Source organism: Sturnira hondurensis, unplaced genomic scaffold (genome assembly GCF_014824575.4).
Source record: "Sturnira hondurensis isolate 20B ecotype Veracruz unplaced genomic scaffold, ASM1482457v3 Scaffold0010128, whole genome shotgun sequence".
Lineage (NCBI taxonomy): Eukaryota > Metazoa > Chordata > Mammalia > Chiroptera > Phyllostomidae > Sturnira > Sturnira hondurensis.
In genome coordinates, this window is record NW_028082759.1 from 5,491,051 (window position 1) to 5,516,198 (window position 25,148).

Here is a 25,148-nt window from a genome sequence, read left to right on the forward strand (position 1 = left end):
TGAATATTTTTACAGCTTTATTTGCAATAGATAGCAACTGGAATCAGTCAAGATGTCCTTCAACAGGTAAATGGTTAAGCAAATCCTGGTATAACCATACCAGGATCTACTGTTTAGCAATAAAAATGAACAAACCATTGATTCACACAACATAGATGTTAAGTAGTTGTGTTAGCAGATAAGTAGCTGAGCAGATAGTTGTGCTGAGTGAAAAAACAAAAACCAATTCCAAAAGGATACAATGTATTATTGTATTTATATTAAATCTTGAAAAAATTATAAAAACATAGAGAACATATTAGTGGTTGCTAGGGGTTACTAAGGGGGTGGGAAAATGAGAAAAGTGAGTTTAAAATGTTAGGGATCCTTGTGGTGATGGACCTGTTCTGTATCTTGACTGCGCACGTCAGTATCCTGGCTCTTCATCTGTACTATGGTTTTCCAAGATGTTACCAATGACGGGACATGGGGAAAAGGTTAAAAGGATTTCTTTCCATAGTTTCTTGAAACTGCATAAGAATCTACAGCTATCTCAAAATAAAAAGTTTAATGAAAGTATTAATTCAAAAACATATACTGCAGTAGTGGAGAAAAGTCCACCATAAGCAGTTCAAAGGGAGTCAGTCATCTGATTGGAACCATCAAAATAAATGCCTTCCTAGTGTTCTCTGGCAAGGCCTTGCTCCTGGGCCACTCCCTGCATCCTCCCAGCTCCGGTTCCCCATGATCTTCCTTCATATTTCTCACTGCTAATGTGTGTCCTGACTGGACAGGACTGTGTGTGTGCGTCGATTTGTGTTTCTTACCCTAGTGGTAGTTGCTGTCAGCAACTAACGTAGGTTACCTCTGAAGCTCATGCCATGTTCTACACAAAACGGCATGCTTTCTGAAGTTTATCTGCACATGAAGTTGCCACCAACATTAATCATAATATGTAGCCAATTAAAAGACTAGAATTCATCTGTGTCTTGTCCCTCCAATTTATTAAGAACCCTTCTAAACAATCCATATATAACTATTTACCATAACACATTTATTTTTAATTTTTCCTCAATTATACCTATTTTTTCCTATCTTAGGCTTAGCTTTTTAGTAACATTAAAAATACCCTAAATTTAAAAAGCTCACTATTTCTAGCTTTTGATAATTCAAGCTTAACTGGCCTTCTGCCCACCAGCCTTACACAAATCTATTGTCCACATCACTAAAAAACTTATCTTTTAATTGAAAGTAGGATGTTTCATCTCATCTTCTCAAGGTCCACTATCTTATAAACATCACCCCCCCTTTTTTTTCAGTATAAGATCTAAACTACTTAACATAAAATGCCTGTCTTTATCTGGTGTGCAATTGCCTCTCAAAATTTCTATCTTGCCAATCTTTTCTTAAATGTCTGTATAAATGTTTCCAAATTACCATGTGCTCTTTCTTTCTCCTCCTACTTCAATTATTCTATTCCCCCTCCTCCTCTTCCTCCTCTGCCTTCCCTTCCACTTTCTCCTTCACTGCCAATTCTGATCCCTCCTTCTTTTTCTCTTCCCTTTGATTTTCTTCCAGCTTTTTCTCATCTCTCATTTTTTCTATTAATGTTTTAGGAGCAAATTTTTTACTCAGTGTCTCTATCTACCATATTTTTTGACTATAAGACTCATTTTTACCACCTTTTTTGCTTCAATTTTTTTTCCTATTTTCTTCCTCTAAAACTTCGGTGCATCTATTTCTTGGACCATAAGATGCAGCTAGGTTTTAAAGGAGAAAAATAGGAAAAATATTTTGAAGTAAAAATGTGGTAAAAAAAAGTGCATTTCATAGTCTGAAAAATACGGTATCTATCTATCATTTATCTCTACCTATTTATTATATATATATAATTATAATTATATATATTATATGTAGATCATATCTATCTAAGCTTTTTACATGTATAATTATAATTATATGCATTATATACATTATATGCAGATTGTATACATCTATCTACCTACTGATCTATCTATCTACCTACTTACCTATTTATTTAGATTTGTTACAGAAATTTGACCTTACACTATTCTATTGTATGAGCTGGATGAACAGCCTCTTTGAGGCTGTTTGATGTCTTTCTGTCTGATTCTGGAGCTTGAAGTCCACAGGGCAGACAGTCAAAAAGGGAAGATTGATGTAAAGTATGAGAACAGGCAAAGCCATAGAAACAGAAAGTGGATTAGTGGTTGCCAAGAGCCGGAGGGTTGAGGATGAATGCCGAGTGACTGCTAAATGCTACAAGTGTACTATCTGAGGTGGTGAAAATGCTGTGGAATTAATGGTGTTGGTTGTGCAATCCTGGGAGTACACCAAAAGACCACTAAATTGCACATCTGAAAAACAGTGAATTAATGCTATGAGAATTATAGCTGAGAGATACAAGCAAAAAGGAAAGAAAGAGAACAATGAGTATAGTATGTTATCATTTGTGTGACGACCAAGTAAATAATAATAATTAATAATAATAATAATAAATAGTTTATAATGTTTCAGATTGGCTTGGCTGAACTACATTCCCAAGAATTCCCTTTCTTGTATGTTTCAAATTTGGATGGGTAATGAGTTACTTTAATTTAAATTTTCTCAAAGGTTTCATGGGCAGAAGTAAAGCCAATTTTTAAAAGATTTTACTACTTTAATTTTTAGAAAGAGGGGAAGGGAGAGAGAAAGGTTGAAAAACATCAACGTGAGAGAGAAACACCAATCAGTTTCCTCTCGTACACTTCCTGACTGGGACTGAACTGTGTGCCTTGCCCAGGAAACGAACCTCTGACCTTTCATTTTGCAGGTCAATGTCCAATGGACTGAGCCGCACACAGAAGTAAAGCCATTTCTGAGTGTTGGCGCCGGGTCACCATGCGATCTTGTAGCTCACACATATGGTTGGTTATCTGGGGCTCATGTGGTCTGTGCGGGTGGCCAGTGGGCTTGCAACTATTCCAGCTTCTTTCAACTTTGTCATTATGCATGTGGTTTTGCACAAAAGGCAGCTTGGAGTTTAGGACACTGACCTCATCAAGTTTGGATACAGTGAGAACTGACATGGGTCCTAGGCCAATCTCATGGATTCCATTTCATTCCCACAAGTCTGGGTTTTTTGGTGCCATTCCCCACCTAATGCTCATTTTCCCTTCTCCAATTCTCTTAGTTCTGTTCCATTGACCTACATGCCTGTCCTACGCCAGTACCCCACCCTCTTAACTTTTGCAGCCTCATAGTCCCACTCATAGTTTGCCCATCATACATTTCTCTATTAATTATATAATCAGACCTGGGACAGCAAAGATTTGGGAGAAAATAGCAGCTTGCTTTCACTCTATGGGAGGTTGGGCTACCATCAAGCATGACAGTAAGCTCTTCAAAGAATATAACTATGAGGTTTTTAGTTTTGGACCCTTTAGTTTTGGAGCCTCAAGGTTTGGATCCAGCAGAGTATACGATAGATCTTAATCTATAGTTATAAAACAGACAAATTACACATGTATGAGTAAATAAATGGACAAGAGCTTAATATCAGCTTTGCGTTCCAACAGTGACAACAAGCCAAAGTCAGCCCTGATTTCACCTCAGCCTCTGTTTAGTTTCTCCCCGTTAAGGCTGGGCTTGTTTTCACAGTTTTTCCCTTGTCAGTCACGTTGCTTCCTCCGCTGTACCTGTGAATGCCCTGGCATGTGAAACCTGCAACATACCCTTTGATCACACCCTGGCGATCAATGGACACCACTACTGCTTTCTGCTCCTGTCCTTAACCCGGTGTATGTCTTTAATACCTTAACAGTCATAAACTATTCAGCATCACTCTGGCAACTTGACTAGACAGCACAAAGATGGTTCTAGTCAGGGGTACTGTAAGCAAATTGGAAAAATTAAAGACATATTTTTAAGTTTTTTATTGAATTTTGGTTAATAAGATTATATAGGTTTCAGGTATGATTTCACTTTTATGTAGAATCTAATGAACACAGGTATAATGTAAAATTATTGAAATAAGCAATATAAGAGTTTCCAAAAAGTCATTGATTATTACATTAATTGAACCAAAATTAAATATGAAATAAGAAATATTAGCATTGTCCTAGTAAGTGCTAAAAGGTAACTATGTAAAATTTTACATGTTGAATTATTCTCTGCATTAGAATAGAATCAAATGAAAAGAGACAATGATCCATTTTCTACCATATAGGTATTTCTTGTGTATTTTTTAGCAGAAAGGATTAATATTACATTTAATTTCTTCAGTGATTAACTTTATTATTATTCAACTAGGTAAAAACCTGACTAAGCTTAAAATAACAACTGATATTTATTATCAGAAATATCAAGTTATCCATCATATTTACAGATACATATACACACATTCATATTTTAATTCAGTTCTACTACTTAATGTGACTTAATAATAATTTAATATTTTAATAATTTAAAGTGATTGCAAAATAATGCATCATTAGTCTTTTGGAAATATATTCCTGTATATGCGAAAGTTTTAGCTTTTCTTTTTAATAAAAAAAGAAAGTTTTAGCTTTTCCTTTTCAATAAAAACTGTAGTTTTCAGTTTTATCAATAGATGGCACTACTATTTACCATATTTTTTTGCTACACTATAACTTAAAATATTTGCTGAAATATATCAGTTGATTAAATAATATATTTTCTTCCTTCTAAACACTGACTTTCGATAAACAATTTAATATTTCCTTGCTAGAGTGATATTACTTTAAAAGGTTCACTTTCAAAAGTAATACTAAAATTTTAATATATGATAGTTACTGTATAATACAATGTTACCATTCACAAAATTTTCCAGATACTTTGTAAGAACTTTTTGTATTATTTTTAAGACATTTTGACTCAGAGTTTATTGGGAAAATGACTATTTAATTGTAGGGGTGTTACTATCATTGGATGTTTTGCTTGCATATTACCTGTTTTTATTTTTTATTAAATAAATGTCTCAAATCAAAAAATGAGTTGGTGGAAACTCAATACTTAACAGCATAAATTATCTAATAATGGAGATAGAGTACCACTAATTGTCACAAATGATATGTTCCTATTGTCAATCTCTTATGCAACATGACAGACAAAATTATCCATGTTTTTTCATGAACCATACACCCAAGTAACTATTACAAATGCCAGTGTGTAGCAAACCTACTCACACCCTCTGAAAAAGGTTATTTAAACTAATCTGTATTATCGGGAAATGTGGAGCCACAAGTGAAAACGAGATTCTCCGGCCACTTTAGTAACAATGAAATAATCGGAGTGATTATATCCATACTGATCCAATCCATACTGATTTGTCATTTGGGGGGTATACCCTGTCTGCCACCGTAATCACATCATGATCAGCAATACTCAACATCTTCTAGCATCCAAACAACATGGAGTATCTGTGGGCCCTAAACTTGGAAATAGGCTTGCCTAATAATCTCAACTAAATTAAAACACTTTTTTACTTAATGCATTCTAAGTATATTAAGATAAAATAATATGTAGGGTGTTGAGGGAAAATGTTATTTGCCTGACCACATCTTTCTCCCGGACTCCCATGTATAATTACTTATATACATGAGTGGCAACCCTGCTATTCTGAGAAAATTGAAGTAAGCCAAGGAAGTTTCCTTGGTCCATTAAAAAAAAATTGATTGTATTTTCTCATGAATCTTTGGTCCCCTTACACCTCTGTCCCCCCAAAGTCCCCACACTGGTGTCCATGTCCTTGAGTCCTTTCTCCTTTTTGCTCAATCCCTCCACCCACTAACTTCCCTGGTCCATTTCAAAACAGTTTTTCTTTGGCATTTCACACACAAATTTTGGGGATTGTCTGATGCCTCAAATTTCAGAAAGATTCTATGGGTTGGAGCAATGTCTTTGCTTATGCCACCAGAACAGTTCATTAATGATCTAATCTAGCCTGCTGTGAGATTAGTCCAAGTGCTGATTCCATCACTGTGAAGGCAGTATATCTTGAGATACGAATACCATGGATATATGTAGAGTAACCAGCTTTCACCAGTCCGCATAGCATGTAGTTAATTATTTATTTTAGTATGTTAAAAAGTTTTCAGTTAAATAAGCAAAATAGATTAATAAAGAGTTATTTACTACCCCTTATTTGTAAAATATGAAACTAAGCCTATACTGAATGCCAAGAAATGATAAAATATGACCTTGTCCTTTGGATATCTAATTACAAATCTCTATATGCATTAAAAACCTAAAAGAAAAGTTGCAGAAAAATCAAATTAATTACTTTTAATGAAAAAAGATGGGGAAGGGACAAGCAAAGGAACACAAATAGAAGATTCATGAACACAGTCAATGAGGGGGAAGTGACTTTGGGAGTGCGGGGGGCAAGGTAGGGGTGAGCAATGCAGAAAAGGGGAGGCAACTGTAACTAAACAACAATACATAAATAAATTAAATAATTTTTAAAAAGAAAACATCTAGCAACATAGGATGTCTCATATAGAGGAGACTGCTGTGAGTGGTAGTGTTCCTTGACATCTTCACATACAGAATGAAAAATGAATTGAGCCTCAGTCCAGAGAGAAAGAGGCCCACCCAGGCCATTACTATGCCTTGCGAACGTTGGGAACACATGTGTGCTATAAGTGTAAACTGCATTGAAAAAGAAATAAGAAATGAGGAGCAAAACCCATACAAATCAATTATAATAGTCATATGCATAAGGAAAGCATAAAGAAGTATTAATTTGGAGAAATCACATAAGTCCAAACACAGAATGTGTAAAGGTAACCCTGTGTTTTCCCAGGGCTCCAGCCAACAGCGTGCTACTGACTGAATTAAGCGCTAAGTGCTGCAAATAATGTCTAGTTTCATTGTTAGTTTCTAAAATGTTCTTTCCATTTGGTCAAGTTTAAAAATGACACAGCTATCGAAGAATGAAATCAAATTTACTAATATATTGCATGGTACTAAAGTATACTAAATGACATAAAGATTAGTTAATATGCTCAGTCTTGACTTTTCATAAATGCCTGCATTATACTATGCTATTGTTTGGCAATTTTAAAGTGTTTTTACTCTTTTGCGTTGAACCACAATTTAAGCATAATGTGGAAGAAGTAGTTATAAATAATATACATAAAATGAAAAATTTATGAAAATACCATCACCAGGAACAGTAAAACAGCACAGGGAAAAAGATTAGGCAAAATCACTAATTTACATGAAGTAAAATTTATTTTTAGAACATATGGATTAACAAGTACACATGCAAATTGCAAAAGGTGCTTAAAATCTAATTAAGCTATCTTGAGAGTGCCCTCACGCAAAATCTTTAAGATCAAATAAGCCTCATTATCACATTAACCTTCTTTCGACTCTCTTGTTATACAAGTGTCATTACATTAATTAGCCATTATGCTGTTCTTTAAGTGCTGACCACCTCATGAGTGTTTTGTAACATTTCCCAAGTTTGTATACACAGAAGTAATCTGTGAAATTCCACTCCTCTCCACCTGTGTAAACCAGCCCAGTAAACTAAACTAACTCATGCTATTTTAAATATGAGACTATAGATCTAATCATCACAATTTTATGAAGAAAATGGCTTTGTAATATTAAAAAACAAGATTCTGTTCATTTACTGACCCATACAAGCACAAAGTCTATTCACTTATACTGTAAAAAATTCTGGCTGAATGAGTCAATTGCAGGTGAATACAGAACAGCAGTATCTGCAACTGAGTCATCTACCTGAGAGATATTTTCCTACCGACCAAAGAGTCAACACGCCTCTTTCATTCATGTAAAGGACTTTACCTCTCCCCAGCCTTACTAAGTCCAAAAGTGAAAGGAGGAAGCATCCATTTTGTGTGTTTTAAGAAAGACCGTGTATTCCCCTCATCCCCTCTTACATTTTGGGTCTGCCTGCAAATACGATGCATTTTCTTTTTCAGCTCTCTGGGCAAAATCAGTGGTACTGGCTCTGACTCCATATGCTGAGGTCAATGTGATGTTCATGACTTGGTGGACAAATTAAATCATAGCAATTAAATAATTTCCTTATATTTCAACCACATTCTTTAACAGCTTTTTTGTAATGCAGATATGTTGTTCTTTGTATGACTCTACTGCATCTTTCTTTTAGTTTGTTCTGAAGACAAGATCCCAAGAGAGTGCTGATACTACTTATCTCCTACACGCCCAGTATCTGACGGTTTAGGACGCCTCATGAAATTGACAAAAATTGTGGCTGACACACCACAACTAGGGGAAATCATAGCATTTGATGTGACTCCAGTGGGTAGCTTAGCCCTGGTGGTAGGCGTCTTGGAGCTGATTTTTTTTTTTAAATAGTAACAAGGTTGGTTTCTATATGCTGCAGCCGCAGCTCATGGATTCAAGGTTTAAGCTTTCATGAATATAGCTGATTAGATTTGATCTCATTGAGTGACATGTTTTTCCACAAATGAATAGTCCTGTTTATGCAAGCAGAACTGTGTCTAAAAAGCACAAACCTTAGGAAACAGGTCATACTGCGTGAACTACCATAGTTCAGCTTTGAGTTACCCAGACACACTTGGGCCTGGTATTTCAACCAAGACTAGAACAGGGATGGGTTCTCTGTTTGGAATCAGTCAGTGGCTTTTACTGTGTTTCTCAACCAGGTGCTTTTTTTTCCTAATGCACAGGCAGCTCATTTCCATTAATGTAACAAAACACTAAGTATAGATTATGGCTTTAAGTTATTAGTAGCAGCCCTAGGTAGGCAGGTCTGACCTGACTGCCCAAATACTATTAACTACCATTAGTTTACAAAGCAGGGATCTAACAGAGATAAATTTTTATAAAGTGGGGCTTGTTCAACGGCTCTCGGGTACCAGCCCATGGTTATGTGGTAACAAGTACAAGTACCTTCCAATTTTCAAAAGTTCACATCACATGGCTTTGCTTTTGCACAAGACCTACATCAGCACCTGTTCTTCCTCACTGTCACAGAGGCAGCGCACACCCGGAACAGCCAGAGTGGATCCACGAAGGTCAACATCACACCACCAAGCACCAGAGCTTTGGCCTGGGTCTGTGAGCATCTGTGCTTTCCCTTCGTATATTTTGTGAATCCATTAGAAGGATTTGTCTTATGGCAACTGCTTGTCCATTTTTCACCATTTCAGTTTATAGAAAGTGTTACAGGAACATTCTACTTTCAGATGGTGGGGGAAATCCGGACTCCGGTTTCCTCATTTATATAAACTTTAGCTTCAGACTGCAAAGATCGACATTACGTCTTTACCCCCCTAAAAGCTGTATATTTTATTAATAAATAAACACAACACAAAAGTCTCTTAATCTAGAGAAACAACTCTCGAGGGCTGGACGGAGAGAAAACATAAAGCCTAAAACAGCCATTGGACTTCCATACCTCCACGGCTTCTAAGAATCAGATTTGCTGAGAATGTCAAGGAGAAACTGAAGTTTCATAAGGATATGAGCAGGAGAACATAAGAATAAAATGAAGAACGGAAGACTGATTAAACGAGATAGAAATTACTTATCGGGACACGTGGAGGACAGAGCAGCCAGATATGAAAAAAAATAAAATTAGATCTTGAAGCACAATTCACACACACACACACACACAATTCACACACACACACACACACACACACACACACACACGCTGCACATGCCATGAAGCAGCGGCTCTAATAAAAAGCCCTTTTAAACAAGGGAGAAACATTTTAGTTGCCTATTTAATAAAACCACAAATAATCCCAGCAGTCTGATGGCAGAGGAGAGTGGGAAAAAATCTCAGATAGCAGACTAAAGTAATTCTTCAGTGGAATCCTGAACCAGGAACTGATAAGAAGCACTTATTCATCTATTCATGAGTACTGATCCAGTAAATATATATTGAGTCATAACTATGCACAAAGTATCATGATAGGCACCTAAAAGCAGAGAGAGGGAGAGAGAGAGATATGAAAAAGGAAAGGCGAGAGACAAAAAGACAAAGGATCCCTTATAGTGAGAGAGACCAGAAATAACGTGTAAACATATTAAATAAGTAATTGCCCTTATCTAATTAAATCTAAGATGCTATTATTTATATACCACTAACAAAGAGAACAAATGCTGCCAGTTTAATACATTGCTTTTTATGGCCACATATTATACAATGTATCTCTTATCAAAGATGTTAAAATATGAGGGAAAAAAGCAGTGTAAATAGTATGTGCAACTTCATAGAAGACAGTAGTGCTATGGGAAACATTGAGAGAGACCTGAAGTGTGGGAAGGTGGGAAATGGCTGTAATTTTATGTTGTGGGGTCTGAATGGACTTCATTGAGAAAGGGGCACTTAACCACAGAATTAAAAGAGGTTGAAGTTGAGCCTTCTGGAAATCTAGAAGGTTTTTCTCAGCAGAGGGAATAATCAATTCCAAATGATTGTTATATTTAAGGACAAAATGGTGGTGAGCACAAAGAAGAGACAGTTTGCAAAGGGGATGCTAATATTGTAGGATACGAAGTTACTGCAAAATCAGAACATTTATGGTTTTGAAAGGTACTCAAAAAACTGGGTTTTAATCTGAGTGATGCTTGGAGCCACTGTAGGATTTTAAGTGGAGGATGGACGTGATTTGACCTCATAAATGTGAGGCTGGGATACACACCAATAGGACTAATATTTCCTAGATCTCTATCAAGTGGTTACATAAATCATGGGAAACAAATGTGTTAGTAAGACAGAAGAGCAATCTATCTAAAGTTCTCATGGCATTCCTGAGTATATTTCAAAGTGACCGTAATTACAGGTGGTCATGGAGCTGACCTAAGTACTTAAAGGCACCTGGCCAAAAGACCTATGGAATTGAGACTCTGAGGGAAATCACAGCCAAGATGAAACACGCTGAAAGGAATCTAGGCAAAATAATGATGGATCACGCATGGGCCTAAGTTAGATATTGTTGTAATGTAAGGAGAGCCCCTGAGTGGGATTACTCGAATCAGTAAGGACAAGGCATAAAATATTGGTTTGAGCTGTGAATGTTTTTGGCAAACCAAATGCAGTGTTTTCATATCTCTCACTGTGACCGATCCCACAGGACAACATATAGGAAATAGATGAAAACAAAAATGTATGGGTCAGAAAGGAGAGAGCAATAAAAAGTAGGAAAACACTTCTTTCAGCACACTGCTCTATCAAAACTAAAGGAAAGAGTCCAAATCAAGAAGATTATGAAAGTGGCCAATCCCTTCTGAAAGAAATAATGGAACAACTAAGAGAAAGGGTACTTTAGAAGTGGGGGTAGGGGGTGTAGTAGAAATAAATATATAGCACAAGCTCTAGAAACGTTCTAAGCTGAGAAAATGTCATCGTGGGCTCACAGTGAGGTGTGGATCTCTGCCACTCCCCTGGAGGCACAACATTCAGAAACATTAATCTCAATTTTAGTTTCTGACTCAGTAAAAGTACAAATGCAAAGAATTCCATTGGGGCATTAGGTGCGAAGTGCCCATTCCCAAGGATAACACAATAGTCTTAAGTATTTTCTGAAAGAGGTGGCGCTCTGCATGGTTTGATTTTTAAGAGCACTGTGTTCTTGTGGCAAAGTCAGGCTGGACGGACACTAAACGAATTTCCTCTTCTTTCTGAGCCCAGAACTAGCTTATTTTTTCTCAGACTTCCTTACAATACAATACACTACTTGTGAGTCCAGGTTCGCAGGCAAAAATTCTATCTGCTACCATAAGGCCTTTCCTAAACATTCATTCAATGCTTCACATGTGGAATCTTCTGTTGTCAGTAAAACAAACACAGGGGATCCAGTGGGGGACTCCAAGGTCTTAGGGAAGTGATTTTAGAACCATCCGTGGTGGGGATCTTTTTTCCCCTATAATTTTATAGTATCAAGGGACATAAAAGAAAGAATAAACAAATGGGATCTCATCAAAATTAAAAGCTTCTGCATGGCTAAGGAAAGCAGTATCAAGATAAAAAGAGAAGCAACAGTTTGGGAAAACATATTTGCCAATCATACCTCAGACAAAGGTTTAATCTCCAAAATATACAAAGAACTCACACAACTCCACTCAAAGAAGATGAGCAACCCAATTAAAAAATGGGCAAAGGACTTGAACAGACATTTCTCCAAGGAGGACATACAGAGGATCCAGAGACACATGAAAAGATGCTCGATATTGCTAGCTATCAGAGAGATGCAAATTAAAACCACAATGAGATACCACTTTACACCAGTCAGAATGGCTATGATAAACAAAGAAACAAACAACAAGTGCTGGAGAGGTTGTGGGGAAAAGGGGACCCTAGTTCACTGTTGGTGGGATTGCAGACTGGTACAACCACTATGGAAAACAGTATGGAATTTTCTAAGAAAACTAAAAATGAACATGCCTTTTGACCCAGCAATTCCACTATTAGGAGTATATCCTAAGAACTCTGAAACACCAATCCAAAAGAACCTATGCACCCCGATGTTCATAGCAGCACAATTCACGATAGCCAAGAGTTGGAAGCAACCTAGATGCCCATCAGTAAATGACTGGATCAAAAAACTATGGTACATTTACACAATGGAATTCTATGCTGCAGAAAGAAAGAAGGAACTACTACCCTTTGCAACATCATGGATGGAACTGGAAAGCACTACGCTGAGCGAAATAAGCCAGGTGGTGAAAGACAAATACCATATGATATCACCGTTAACAGGAATCTAAACAACAAAACAAACAAGCAAGTAAAATATGACCAAAGACACTGAAATATGGAACAGGCTGACAGTGACCAGAGGGGCGAGGGGAGGGAATCACAGGGGAAAAGGGGATGGACTCACATGAACAAGTATAAAGGACACATGGAAAATAACTAAAGTGGGGGGGGTGGAAATGGGAGGGAGGTGGGGAGCACTGGGGGGGCAGGGCTGGGAATATAAGACAGAAAACTGTACTTGAACAAGAATTAAATAAATAAGTAAGTAAGTAAGTAAGTAAGTAAATAAAAAGAAAATAAAAACACTTACATAGATGATGTAGCAATACAAAATTACTGTGAAGAAAAATTTTAAAGCCCACTCATAAGTTCTATGCTTTACCTCATGAACAGGTAACAAATAGTTCACAGATTGGAGCAAAGACATGGAGCAGACCTGAAAGTCACATGTTAAAGGATGTTTATTAATCTAAAGAAAAATTTGGAAATTCGGATATACATGAAAGGATAAATGTAAGAGTTCTGTGTATTTATTTTTTTTAATTCTGTGAGAGATATGTAACTTTTAAATAAAAACTAAAACAATAGATGTGGAGTTTATAACATATGTAGAAGTAAAATGTTTGCCAATATTATCAGAAGAGATGGAAAGGAGAAATCAAAGTATGTTATTTTAAGGTTTTTACTTTATTTATAAAGTGGTGAACTATTTGAAGATACATGGTAGTATGTTTAAGTTGTATATTATAAATATACCTTACAGCTATACTTTAAAAATAAAATAAAAAGAGGTATAGTTAATAAGTCAATAGTAAAGAGAAAAGAGAATTTTGAAAGTTATGCAACTCAAAAGAAGACAGAATATGAAGAAATTATGATTATAGAACTAATGTGACCATTTGAAAACAAATAATATGATACACATAAGTCTAGTGAGAATTAGCCCATCATATATAATACATGTTGAAGTTATCCCAAAGTCACAAACTTTGGGATAAGTAAAAGGATTTTATCCCAAAATCTTTTTCAAGGATTTCTCTCATTGAAAAGGAAATTAGAAAAGAATTTGATTCTTTAGAACTTACTCGTATTTAAAACTTCTGGACTTTCTATAAAATATTGCAAGAGCAGAATAATGAATTTTGGATACTAATTACTTTAGACTAATTAATTTGGTATTTTAATTTTTAAAGTTTTGTTTCTCTCTGGGAAATAAATTACATATTAAATTTTGAGCATTTCTATACTCTTGCTATTGCATAATTGAAGTATCATAATATCATAATTTAATCTAATTGCAAAAGATCTGAAATGCTCTATTGAACAGTGTTAACTGGACATAATTTAGCATGGGAAATAATAGAGAGAAAGAATTTTTAGGCCTTGGAGTTAATGAATTAATGTACTGTTCTATCATATTTCAAAAGCTTCTGGAAGCAAACACAGTGCCCACCAATAGTTCTCAGAGGGAAATACAAAAGGACAGCAATAGTAACTAAGTAACTAAGTAACTAAGGTAAGGGCTTTTCTAAGTAAGAGTGTCCTGAAAAGCATCTCTGAGAAATAATTTAGGTTCAGACAGTTGATGTGGGGCATGGTCCCAGAAAGCACAAGTTACAGAGTAGAAAAAATAGAGATTAAAAGAACAAAGAAAGGAAGGGAGGGAAGGAGGGTGGAAGAGAGAAAGAGAAAAGGAGGGGAAGAAAGAAGGAAAGAGAGAGAGAGAGAGAGAGAAAGAAAGAAAGAAAGAAAGAAAGAAAGAAAGAAAGAAAGAAAGAAAGAAAGAAAGGAAGGAAGGAAGGAAGGAAGGAAGGAAGGAAGGAAGGAAGAGAGGAAGGAAGGAAGAAAGAGAGGAAGAAAGAGAGGAAGGAAGGAGAAAAAGAGAGAAAGAAGAAAGAAAAAGAAAAGAGGGAAAGAAAACCAAGAAAAAAGATGGGGTATATTCATGAGATTCATGAGCATGTTATGACTATGAGCAAAAAGCTCAATTCCACCGTGGATCCCTTGAAGAATTATGTACAAGGCAGGTCAGGATCTTCCCACAGGATGAGTGGGAAGCTGTGCTTCTTGCCCAGTGAAGCTGTGCTTCTTGCCCAGTGACCTCTGTCCCTTACTGGTCAAAGACTGTCCCTGGGAACATTGAATTCCTAGCACATCTGAGCTACCTTGAGTGCATCTGGTAAAGTTCGCTATGTCAAATAAAGTTCTAACAAAGAGTGGCAGAAGGACTGCTTTCTACACTAACAAGTTGTCAAAGGACCTCCGCCACAGGTGGGGTGTTCCACGAGGGGTTTGGAGCAAGACATCAAGATCCTGTCTGCAGAACCTCGTGAGAGGGAAGACTGATTTAATATAAGTCTGGTCTCACTCCCTGAAGGGAAACACTCCCTGAGACCACCATACACTTAGTTTCAAGTCAAAATTAAGAGAATAAAGCGGGAAATTATGAGGAAGGAACATGTATTTCCACTCCTCACGTTTCTAGCCAATGCAATTGTTAGAGCGGCAGTTCTCAAACTTCATCAGGAGGGTTTGATAAACCACGGGTTGTTCCACCTCATGCCCAGAGTCCCTGGTTCAGCAGGGGTGGTACATCTTGCCCGGATGATTTGCACTTAAAACAAGTTGCTGATTCTGCTTGCTCAAGAACCACAGTTAGAGAATCACTGAGACCTGAGTAACCCTCAAGGCTTCTCTCTCCCTCTCATCTTTCTCGTCTCTTAATAATTCAGTAGGAGGAATAGAAAGAAGGAGAAAGAGGACCTCCCACTTCCTGCTTTCTGGACCTTCCTGTTTCTGGACGGTTTATTCCCATCTCTCCTTTGGCCATGCAGAAAGCATGACAAGGTTTGCAGGGGAAGGCTGCCTGGGAAGGGACAAGTAAGTTCAATTCTATGATGCAGACAAAGTCTCCCATTGTTACCTTAGACTTAAGCCACTTTCTAACTTTAAAGGAAAAAAATAAGAGTGTTCTATAGAGACATCCTATAAAATCAGCAATTTTGTGTAGAAATTTCCGACACGAGTAGGAAAAAAATACACTTGATATGATGTGTGAGGTCTCAAAGAAGATGAACAGGAAATAGCAGCACAGTATGGGTCCATTGTGAATATGGACAAGCTTCCTGCCCAGAGGGTAGTGTAAACACTGAGTAACTTAAACTTTCAAACATTCTGTATCATAAGTGGAAGATCTGAAGACAATTTACTTTCTGTGAAAAGAAAAAGAAAAGCATGAAATGAATTCCACTGGTACAGTCAAGCTCCTTTGATTTATACATAATGTTTCTTCTGACAAGGACACAGGAGCACTCTCTTATTTCAATAACCTAATTTTGCATTGTTTGAAAAAAAAGCAGGGCCATTGATAGACTTTTATTTGAATTGCACAATGGAATATTTAAATAGACTTTGCACTTCAAAAAACACTCTTTCACAAATTCCATTAACTTGTGGTCTTTTCAGAGCTTTTTATGGTAATCAATGATATATTTTATTTTTATTACTAATTGACAAATTGTTAAGATAAATATGTCCAATTTCCTATGAAAATCTAATTTTCTAAAGGTTTTTGTAACCTTTTCTGAAAAGTGGATAGAAAGTGGAAAATGAGTTAAACTAGTTTTAGAGATTTATTAGGTCTATAAATGTGCTATATGTCTATGTAATTTGCATTTTCTTGTATTTTCATTGCATTTTTGCACTGTCAACACTCATTCCTAACTATTCTTTTGTGATTGAACTATAACAATAGTCTGAGTAATCTCAAGTTTCCTATACTTACTTATATACAAAAAACATATATTTAAAGTTTTGCCAAATGCAAAACACCTTGAAAGCAAAGGAAAGAGAAACATCAAAAGGGGAAAAATGTTTTTTTTAGCAAATCTCACACAGGGCTGCTATTTTATAGCTAATCCTACCATTTCAAAATATTGTATTAGAAAGTGTCATGTTAAAGAGAAAACCACAGGCCCAAAACAGTGTCACACATGCTAAAAGCCCATGATCCCAAACCTGGATTGAATACCTGATTTAATTGCAGTTTCAACCTCTCTCAGAAATGTAATCCTAATCAATCAGTCAATTTTTTTTTTGGTGGAGCACCAGTAATTTGTCAGGTGGGCTGTCACCACGCCCCCCCAAGAAAGAAGAGGTGATTTGTATAATGAAAATCCTTCCTGTTCTCTTCCCCAAAGAAAACATGTCCTGGCCCTAAAATAATCCTTTCTTTTCTCAATACCTCCCTTACCCTATCCTTCTTTCTATAAAAATCTACCCTTTTGCATACATCCTTGGAGCGCCCTCTAGTTGCTAGATGAGATACTGCTTTATTTATGAACCACTTAATAAAGCCAGTTAGATCTCCAAATTCAGCTGAATTCACTACCTCATTTAGCAACTGAATATTCAGTTGAATTTTGTTCTGTTATTATTTTGCAAAATAGTTTGACATACCAGACACTTTTATGGCAAAGATAGCTAGTTACCTACAAAATATATTCCCCCTCCCTCCTGTCTACATAGTTAACTAAATGCTTAATTGTTAAAGAAATGTACTTTGATAATCTCTGCATTTTGAGAGGAGTGACAGAAGTTATTGTTGGCACTTCCATTAAAGTCTTTTAAAAAATGCTGTCAGGTGTCCTGCACTATTTTTTTTCTCCCTCTCTCTTCTATTTTCCTTGTGAAAATATGAATACAACTGAAATTTTCACCATCATTTGGAAAACAAGGGATGGCACTAAGAATGGAAATCATGTCCTAACCACACTAAGGAAGCGGGGGATCATGATGTCATTATAGACTGGCCATCCTGAATCACCTCACTGGGTCTTCTTCCAGTCATAAGGAAAGAGAGAGACAGTTATCTTCTTTAAGGCCCTGCTATTTTAGGTCACTGTTTTGGCAGCTAAAGGCAATCTCTCACTGATACACACATAATATATTTTCAACAGATTTTTAGCCTCTTCAATTAGCTTTAAATATTAATGATGATTCTTTGAATGGATTTATTGTCTTCCCTCATTGATAAAAAAGCATCAGAACAATATTTGAGTTTGATGAATTAGTGTTATTTTATATTTCATTTCTCCATTTCAGCCAAAGCCATAAACTGGCAAGTTAGATTTAGAACCTCTGAGCTGCCTAAACATTTATCAAAACTTTATGGTCCACATATTTTTAATCTAATTAAAAGTATTTCTTATAAACAGAAATTGTCAGATGCCTTAAGAAAATGCTGTGAGTGAAGGTATTGCATTCTTTCTCATCTGACCAATTTGGAAACTACAATCAATTTTTTACTTCATTTCACACTTCACATGGTCTTGCTTCTCTCCTTGCCCTACCACTTATTCTCTGGCTCCTTATTATCATCATTTTCTTATACCTTGCTTAACTTTCTTTTGCATGTATCTCTTCCACTTACTTGCCTGACAAAATAAAATGAGTTCTTTCTATGACTGCAATTCCACAGCCAACCACAACTGAACAGACACATATGAATATAAATCTTCTGCAGGGCCACCAGAGATCTACCCAGCATAACAACTACACACTGCTATCTTCACCACCCTCCTGTCCTGCAGAATAATTATTTTTACATCTCTTCCCTTCCTCAAACTACTGATGCTCTCAATATTCCTCATTTTCCATAGTTGGTATCCCTCACTGCACTGGAAAAAATCACAGGAATGTAAGGAGGATTTCTATGTGCTTCCACCCTGAGTACCTGTCCCCAGTCTGTCTTGTTCAGTCTGTCTGTTCCAACAGATTAATTATTCATTTGTCAAACACCAACTCCTTCACAGGAATAACCATTACATCAACTCTTTAAGGACTTGACTACCGAAATAAATTATCCCCTTTTCTCTTAAATGAGCTGCATTGCATCTTTATATATCCACCTGGAAACTCAGTTGCTTTAATAGGACCTTTTCTACTTTCTTTCTTTCTGATGCAAACTAGCCTTACCTGGTCGTGACTCACCTCCCTCCTCGTTCCTTTCATGTCCACTCCCTTAATCTTTAAAACCTCTTGGAAATGAGATTCTGATCAGCATCAAATAATCTTAGGAACAAAGTCCTGAGAGTGTTGACTCCAGAGAGAGTTTAGGTCAAACTGAGATAACAGTTTTCTGGGCTCCAGGCCTATTTTACCATCAACCAATCAACAGAGACCATGATTCTGACCTGACTCTAACTCCCTTAGTCTTCATGATCACTGATTTTTCACCTATATAACCCATCTTCTTGAAAGCCATCCCAAGCCAGGCCTTTGAGCAGTAGCTCATATGTACCTCTGGGCATGGGCCACTTCTTAAAAATAAACCCTTGACTGCTGCAAGCTCCTGTTTGTGTCTTAATGGACTTGGGTGAATACATGCAAATGGATCCCTCTGGTCTAGGAACTTTTACTAGATTATTTATCTCCGTGTAAAAGGTGATCACATCTGCAATGTATAAAACTCCCTCCCTTGACCCTGCATCTCTCTAGCTTCCACAGAGTTTTCTCTCTGTTCACTTTCAACTAAGGTTCAGCAAAGATAATGTAATCATTCCTCTTTCCAAACCCCATCCCTCATGAAGACACTTCTAGCAAGGATTTCGAAGCAGATTACATATAGTAGGAGGTAACAGAAGAGTCTGGCTTCCCTCCCAGGTTTAGGGATCTATGTTTCTAGGAAAAGGAAAGCATTAGTGCCCAGCCTAGGAAATCACTCCCCAAGGCAGGTCTTTGTTTTCTTGTTTTGGTTCCTGCAGTGCCAGTTACCTGCAGTCAACTGTGGTCCAATAATACTAAAAGAAAAATTCTAGAAATAAACAACCCATACATTTTAAATTACCCATAGCTCTGAGCAGCATAAGGAAATCTCTAGCAGTCCACTACACCTGTTCAGAATATAAATCATCCTTTTGTCCAGTGCCTCCACACGGTGTGTGCTCCAACACTATCCGTCACTGAGTAGCCAACTTTGTTATCAGATCACCTGCAATGGTATCAGAGTGCCTGTGTTTGAATAATCTTTATATTACTTAATAATGGCTTCGAAGCTCAAGAGTAGTGATGCTGAAAATTTGGATAGGCCAAAGAGAAGTCAGAAAGTGCTTCCATGAAATTAAAAGGTAGAAGTTCTCAATTTAAAAAGGAAAGAAAAGAATTATGTGCTGAGGTTGCTAAGATCTACAGTAACAGTGTATCTCTTGTCTGTGAAACTGTGAAGAAGACAGAAAAATTCCTGCTAGTTTTGCTACCAACTTCAAACTGCAAAAGTTATAGCCACAGCACATGACCAGTGTTTCATTGAGGCATTAAATTTGTGGATGGAAAACATGAACAGAAAGCGTGTTCTGATTAATGGGGACACTGAGCCTATACAAAGACTTCAGCAAGGGACACCCTGAAAGGAGTGACCATATTCCCATAATTTTTATTACAGCATATTGTTATGTGTTCTACCATAGTTTTTGGACCATAAGATGCACCTGGGTTTTAGAGGAGGGAAATAGGAAAAAAAATAGGAAGCAAAATATGTGGTAAAATATTTAATAGCATAAATAATATAATATTTCACCAATGTAAATGTAAACAGAACTCAACAGCAGCATTAACAACCATTATTGCTGCAAAATTTAGGGAGGAAAAAGTGTGTCTTATAGTAAAAAAAAATACAGTATTTTATTATTAGTTATTGTTAATCTCTTACTGTGCCTAATTTATGAATTAAAATATGTCATAGATACATACATACAGAAAAACACATAGTAAAATAGGGCTTGGTACATATGTACTTTCAGGCATACACAGGGGGTCTATTCTCTGTAGAAAAGAGGGGATTGCTGCATTGAATCCCTCTTAATTAACTCATAATGTTAAGACTGATAGTGGGGGAAATGGAGCCCTGAAAACTCAGTATTTCCTTACTCCCATATTCTACTTAAGAAAAGCCCTTGCTGGTATAGCTCACTTATAAGGGCATCACCCCACAAACCACAAGGTAGTACGTTTAATTCCCAGTCAGATCATATGCTTGAGTTGTGGGTTTGGTCCCCAGTCGGGGCATATGCAGGGGGCAACAATCAATGCTTGTCTCTCACACTGATGTTTCTCTCTCTCTCCCTCCCTTCCCCTCTCCTAGAACATTTTTTAAAAAAATAATCATAGTCTTTAAAAAAGAGAGAGAGAGACAAAGAAAAACCTGAGATCAGAAGGTACACAGTTCAGACAGGAAAGAATGAAGTAGGGAAACTGCATTTTCCCAGTGCAGTTCAGGGCACACTTTGCAACAGGAAAGCCTGGACTTTGGCTCAAAGTCTTTTCCTGGGCTTCCCGATGAAGCATGGCTAATGAGTGAGGTGTGTAAGAAGCCTGCACATGAATGAGGAGAAGAAACTCCTGAAGAACAGCCATTTACAATGGCTCTCATGTTTCATTAGGCAGCATCATTACATGGAAACTCATCAAAATGCAGATTTCAAATGAAATTTCATGAAGGCACTTGTGAAGCCAGAGTTCTACATTTCTGGTCATTTTTTTTTCATGTGATTCTGATGTAGGTAGCACATGAGCCATGCATTGCTCTGCGACCCGGGGAGAACTCTCACATGGTGTGGGCCTTAGAATGGGGTACATGTGAGGGAGAAGTATAGGCACAGTGCCAAGGTGGATTGGGGTGAAAAGAAATAACATTCTCAGGGATGTAGAGAGTGGGCAGACTCTAGTAGCAGCTGTTCTTTGCTAATCCTTCATATATATTCCTGGTCTCAGAAACAAGCAGGCTGTTTTTCAAACTATCCAATCTATTCCCTGGGTTTTCCTGGGTCTGTGCTGGGCTTTCCAATACTTTTCCCAGATTTTCTATGCCTAGACTCCTCCCATTTGTGATCTCCATTTTGACTCTCACTGCACATGCCTCAAAGTTTTGCTTCATCATNGAAAAGAAATAACATTCTCAGGGATGTAGAGAGTGGGCAGACTCTAGTAGCAGCTGTTCTTTGCTAATCCTTCATATATATTCCTGGTCTCAGAAACAAGCAGGCTGTTTTTCAAACTATCCAATCTATTCCCTGGGTTTTCCTGGGTCTGTGCTGGGCTTTCCAATACTTTCCCCAGATTTTCTATGCCTAGCCTCCTCCCATTTGTGATCTCCATTTTGACTCTCACTGCACATGCCTCAAAGTTTTGCTTCATCATCTGGCTTCTACTGAGCACGTACTCAGCAAAGGAGTTTTCCTTTCACTGTTTACCACTGCCCCACCCCCACCCCCACTGCCCCAACCAGGGTGAATGAACCAGTTGTTCCTCAGGGAGATTAGAAAATTGGTCTTTCCTGCATGATTGAGGATTAACATCCCTTTGGTAGAGGATGTGGTAATCCCCTGAGTTGTCTGTAAAGCTGCCCTTCCCATTCAATCAGGCTTAATGTCTGAGTCCCTTTGCTGCCTTCCTTTGTTACTAACTAACCAACTGCCTTCTGTAACACCAAGATTTCGTGTCCTCGGGTAGGTTCAAATGCTGTATCTGAAAGTCCAGCTCCAAACATCCGAGACCAGCGGGAACAACAAGCACCAACTCCTTCCCATCTTGCCTGCTTTCTTCACCGGTTTTCTTGAAAGCTGATTTCCAAGCAATAATATTGTGATTTATAGTAAGAAATATTTTCTCTTCAACACTGGGAATTTCCTAAGTGTTAAGATGAATAAATGTGCCTTTTGTTATGTTAATGAGTTGACTTTTTAGACCCCACCCTAGGGTGGTGGCTAGTTGCCAGGAAAACCCACAATGCAAAGGGACCAGAGGTTTGAAACTTCCTATCCTCCCACCTTCAGGGAAGGAAAAGGGATTGGAGAATGGGTTCAATTTTCTATGGCCAATGACTAAGTAAAGAAACCCCCATAAAAGCCCAGGAGAACAGCTCCATGGCCTGTTTTTGGAGAGCTTCTTCAGTAAGGACTCAGAATACTTCCATGTACCACCGTGCCAAGTCCCAAGCTCCTGGGGAGCAGAAGCTCCATTGCTTGGGAGTCCAATCTTTGTATTTCTTCACCTGGCTATTGACTCATATCTTCTAGTATCTTCTAACATCCTTTTCAATAAGTTGGTAATCTACTAACATATTTCCCTGAGTCCTGTGAGCCACTCTAGTAAATTAATTGATCTTAATGAGAGGTTTGTGGAAACCTCTCGGTTTGTCAGATGACGCCCTAGACTTGCAAATGGCATTCTGCACCAACTCCTTGGAGGGGGATGTTGGAATATATACTAAGTTGGTCAAAAGCACAGAAAACAGTCTGGGCTCACAGCTGGTATCTGACTTATGTGTGTGTGTGATGGGGACGGTAGTCACAGGGGCTAAACCCTTTACCCGTGGAATCTGATTCTATTTCTGGGTAGATAGTGCCATCATTGAGTGGAGTTCTTGGACATCCTGCAGGTGCCCAAGAGCTGTTTGTTGATGTGGAGGGGAACATCCTCCCCACACACACATGGTAACTGGGCTCAGGAAACCAGTCACTAAGCCTTCAGCTGCGTCTGTTTGCAAACTGGGTTTGCACCCAAATTCAGCATAGATTGGCTTCTGCTGAATGCCAACAATAACCAAACCACGAACTCTCAACTCTCAACCTTTTCCCCAATATTTTCTTAATTGATTTCCAGGACTCCTATTTCCCATCACAGAGTGCTCATTCTAAGTCTTCTTTTCTCCACTTGTTAACTTTGGCTCCCAGGTTCAAACTTCATATCCATCTATATTCATTCCTAAGGTGGCCTCTTCAAGCTCACATTTGTGGCTTTAAATAAAGTCTATGCACTTTGATATTATCTAAATATACAGCTTTAGCCTGTCACTCTCTTCCGAAATCCAGACTTATGTATTAACTTGCATAGTTGATTGCCATCTGGATAACAGTATTGAAGTTAAACTGTTAAAACCACACAAAGCAAAACATACTAATCTCACTCAATCGCCAAAGGTGCTTCTTCTCTATTGCGGTTAACATCATGATCACAGCTAAATGCTTCTGTAGGGTCCAGAATAAGTCACCCCAAAATGTGTTTCTGCAGTATGCAGATTGTCCTGTGCTAAAGGCAACTTTAGCCACATGTTTAAGAGAAACTTCTGCACCCCTCTCTTAATTACCTAAAAGAATTTAAATTAGAGGCCCTACCCTTAAGAGATTATCCAAGGTAACTTCTTTTGACCTGTCTACTGGGCAGGGCGAACTTCTGTTTACTAAACATTTGTTCTGCTTAGTATCCTTGAATAGCTTTGAAGCCCCCAAGGCACCTTCTGTTATCCTTAGCTCAGGATGTCTTAGACACACATACGTTTCCTTTCTAGCTCTGAACCTCTCTTCACTGTTTACCTAGTCTCTGGCTTTCTTATATATGTGAGATTCCCATACACATCTATTATTAATTTTTTCTTGCTACTCTGACTCATGTCTATTTGATTATTAGACCAGGCAGGAAAACCTTGAGGGTAGAGGAAAGAGGAATGTTTGTTTCATCCCCATGCAAATTCCTTGGGTTTATTTTTTTTTAACTCTCTTTCTCTCCTACTCACATGCCTTTGTTCAGTGATACCATCAGGTCTACTTTCAAAATACATTCCAAATCTGATCACTTCTTTATATCTTCCCCATTAAACTATATTTTAAGCCACCATGATCACTTCCTTGGACTATTAAAATAGTTCTTTTTTAACAGACCTAAGTTCTTCCAGTCATTCCAATGTACCACTTCACACACTAAACACTTTGATCGCTTCCCATTATACTTCAGATGGGAATCAAAATATTTAGGTCCACAGGGCTTCGCGAGATCTGACCCCAGGCCACCTCTCCAAACTCATGCCTGCTGCTCTCTTCTTAATCCATACCAACCACACTGACCATCTGGCTGTTCCTTTAGAAAGCCAACAAAGTTTCTGCCTCCTCTTTGTGAATCACAAAGTAAATTAACATATATATCAGTATGAAAATGAATCAGTGTGTATTAATCAAACATGCAATTGTATACCATCAATTCTATGAAATAACAAAAATTTGAATTCAATCAGAGGTAAATCAAAGCTCTGATTATCAGAACAGTATCAGCTTACTTGGCCAATGTTCATAGCTATTAAATTAGCATGAAATTTGCTGTAAGAAAAAAAACAACAGTTTTCTCTATTGTTAGTAAGAGTTGCTAAATAAATCTGATTAAAATGTTTAAATGTTTATTTTTTTAAGTCTCTAAAATTGATATGAATGCCTACTTGTTGGTATTCTTAAAAGTAATTTCAATTTCCAATGCTTTAATTTTTTAATTAAAATGAGTTACTTGACAATGATCCATGATGAGAAAAGTGGTACAGCTTTAGAGTATCTATTGAACTCAAACATTTTTAATTGAAAAGTATTTTGCGTTA

General features: G+C 37.4%; 1 protein-coding gene across 4 annotated transcripts in view; it reads right to left on the reverse strand.

Moving 5' to 3' along the window:
• The window catches only part of FSTL5 (follistatin like 5), a 558,399-nt gene that overhangs the window by 109,808 nt on the left and 423,443 nt on the right, over positions 1 to 25,148 (reverse strand). The window lies entirely within an intron of this gene.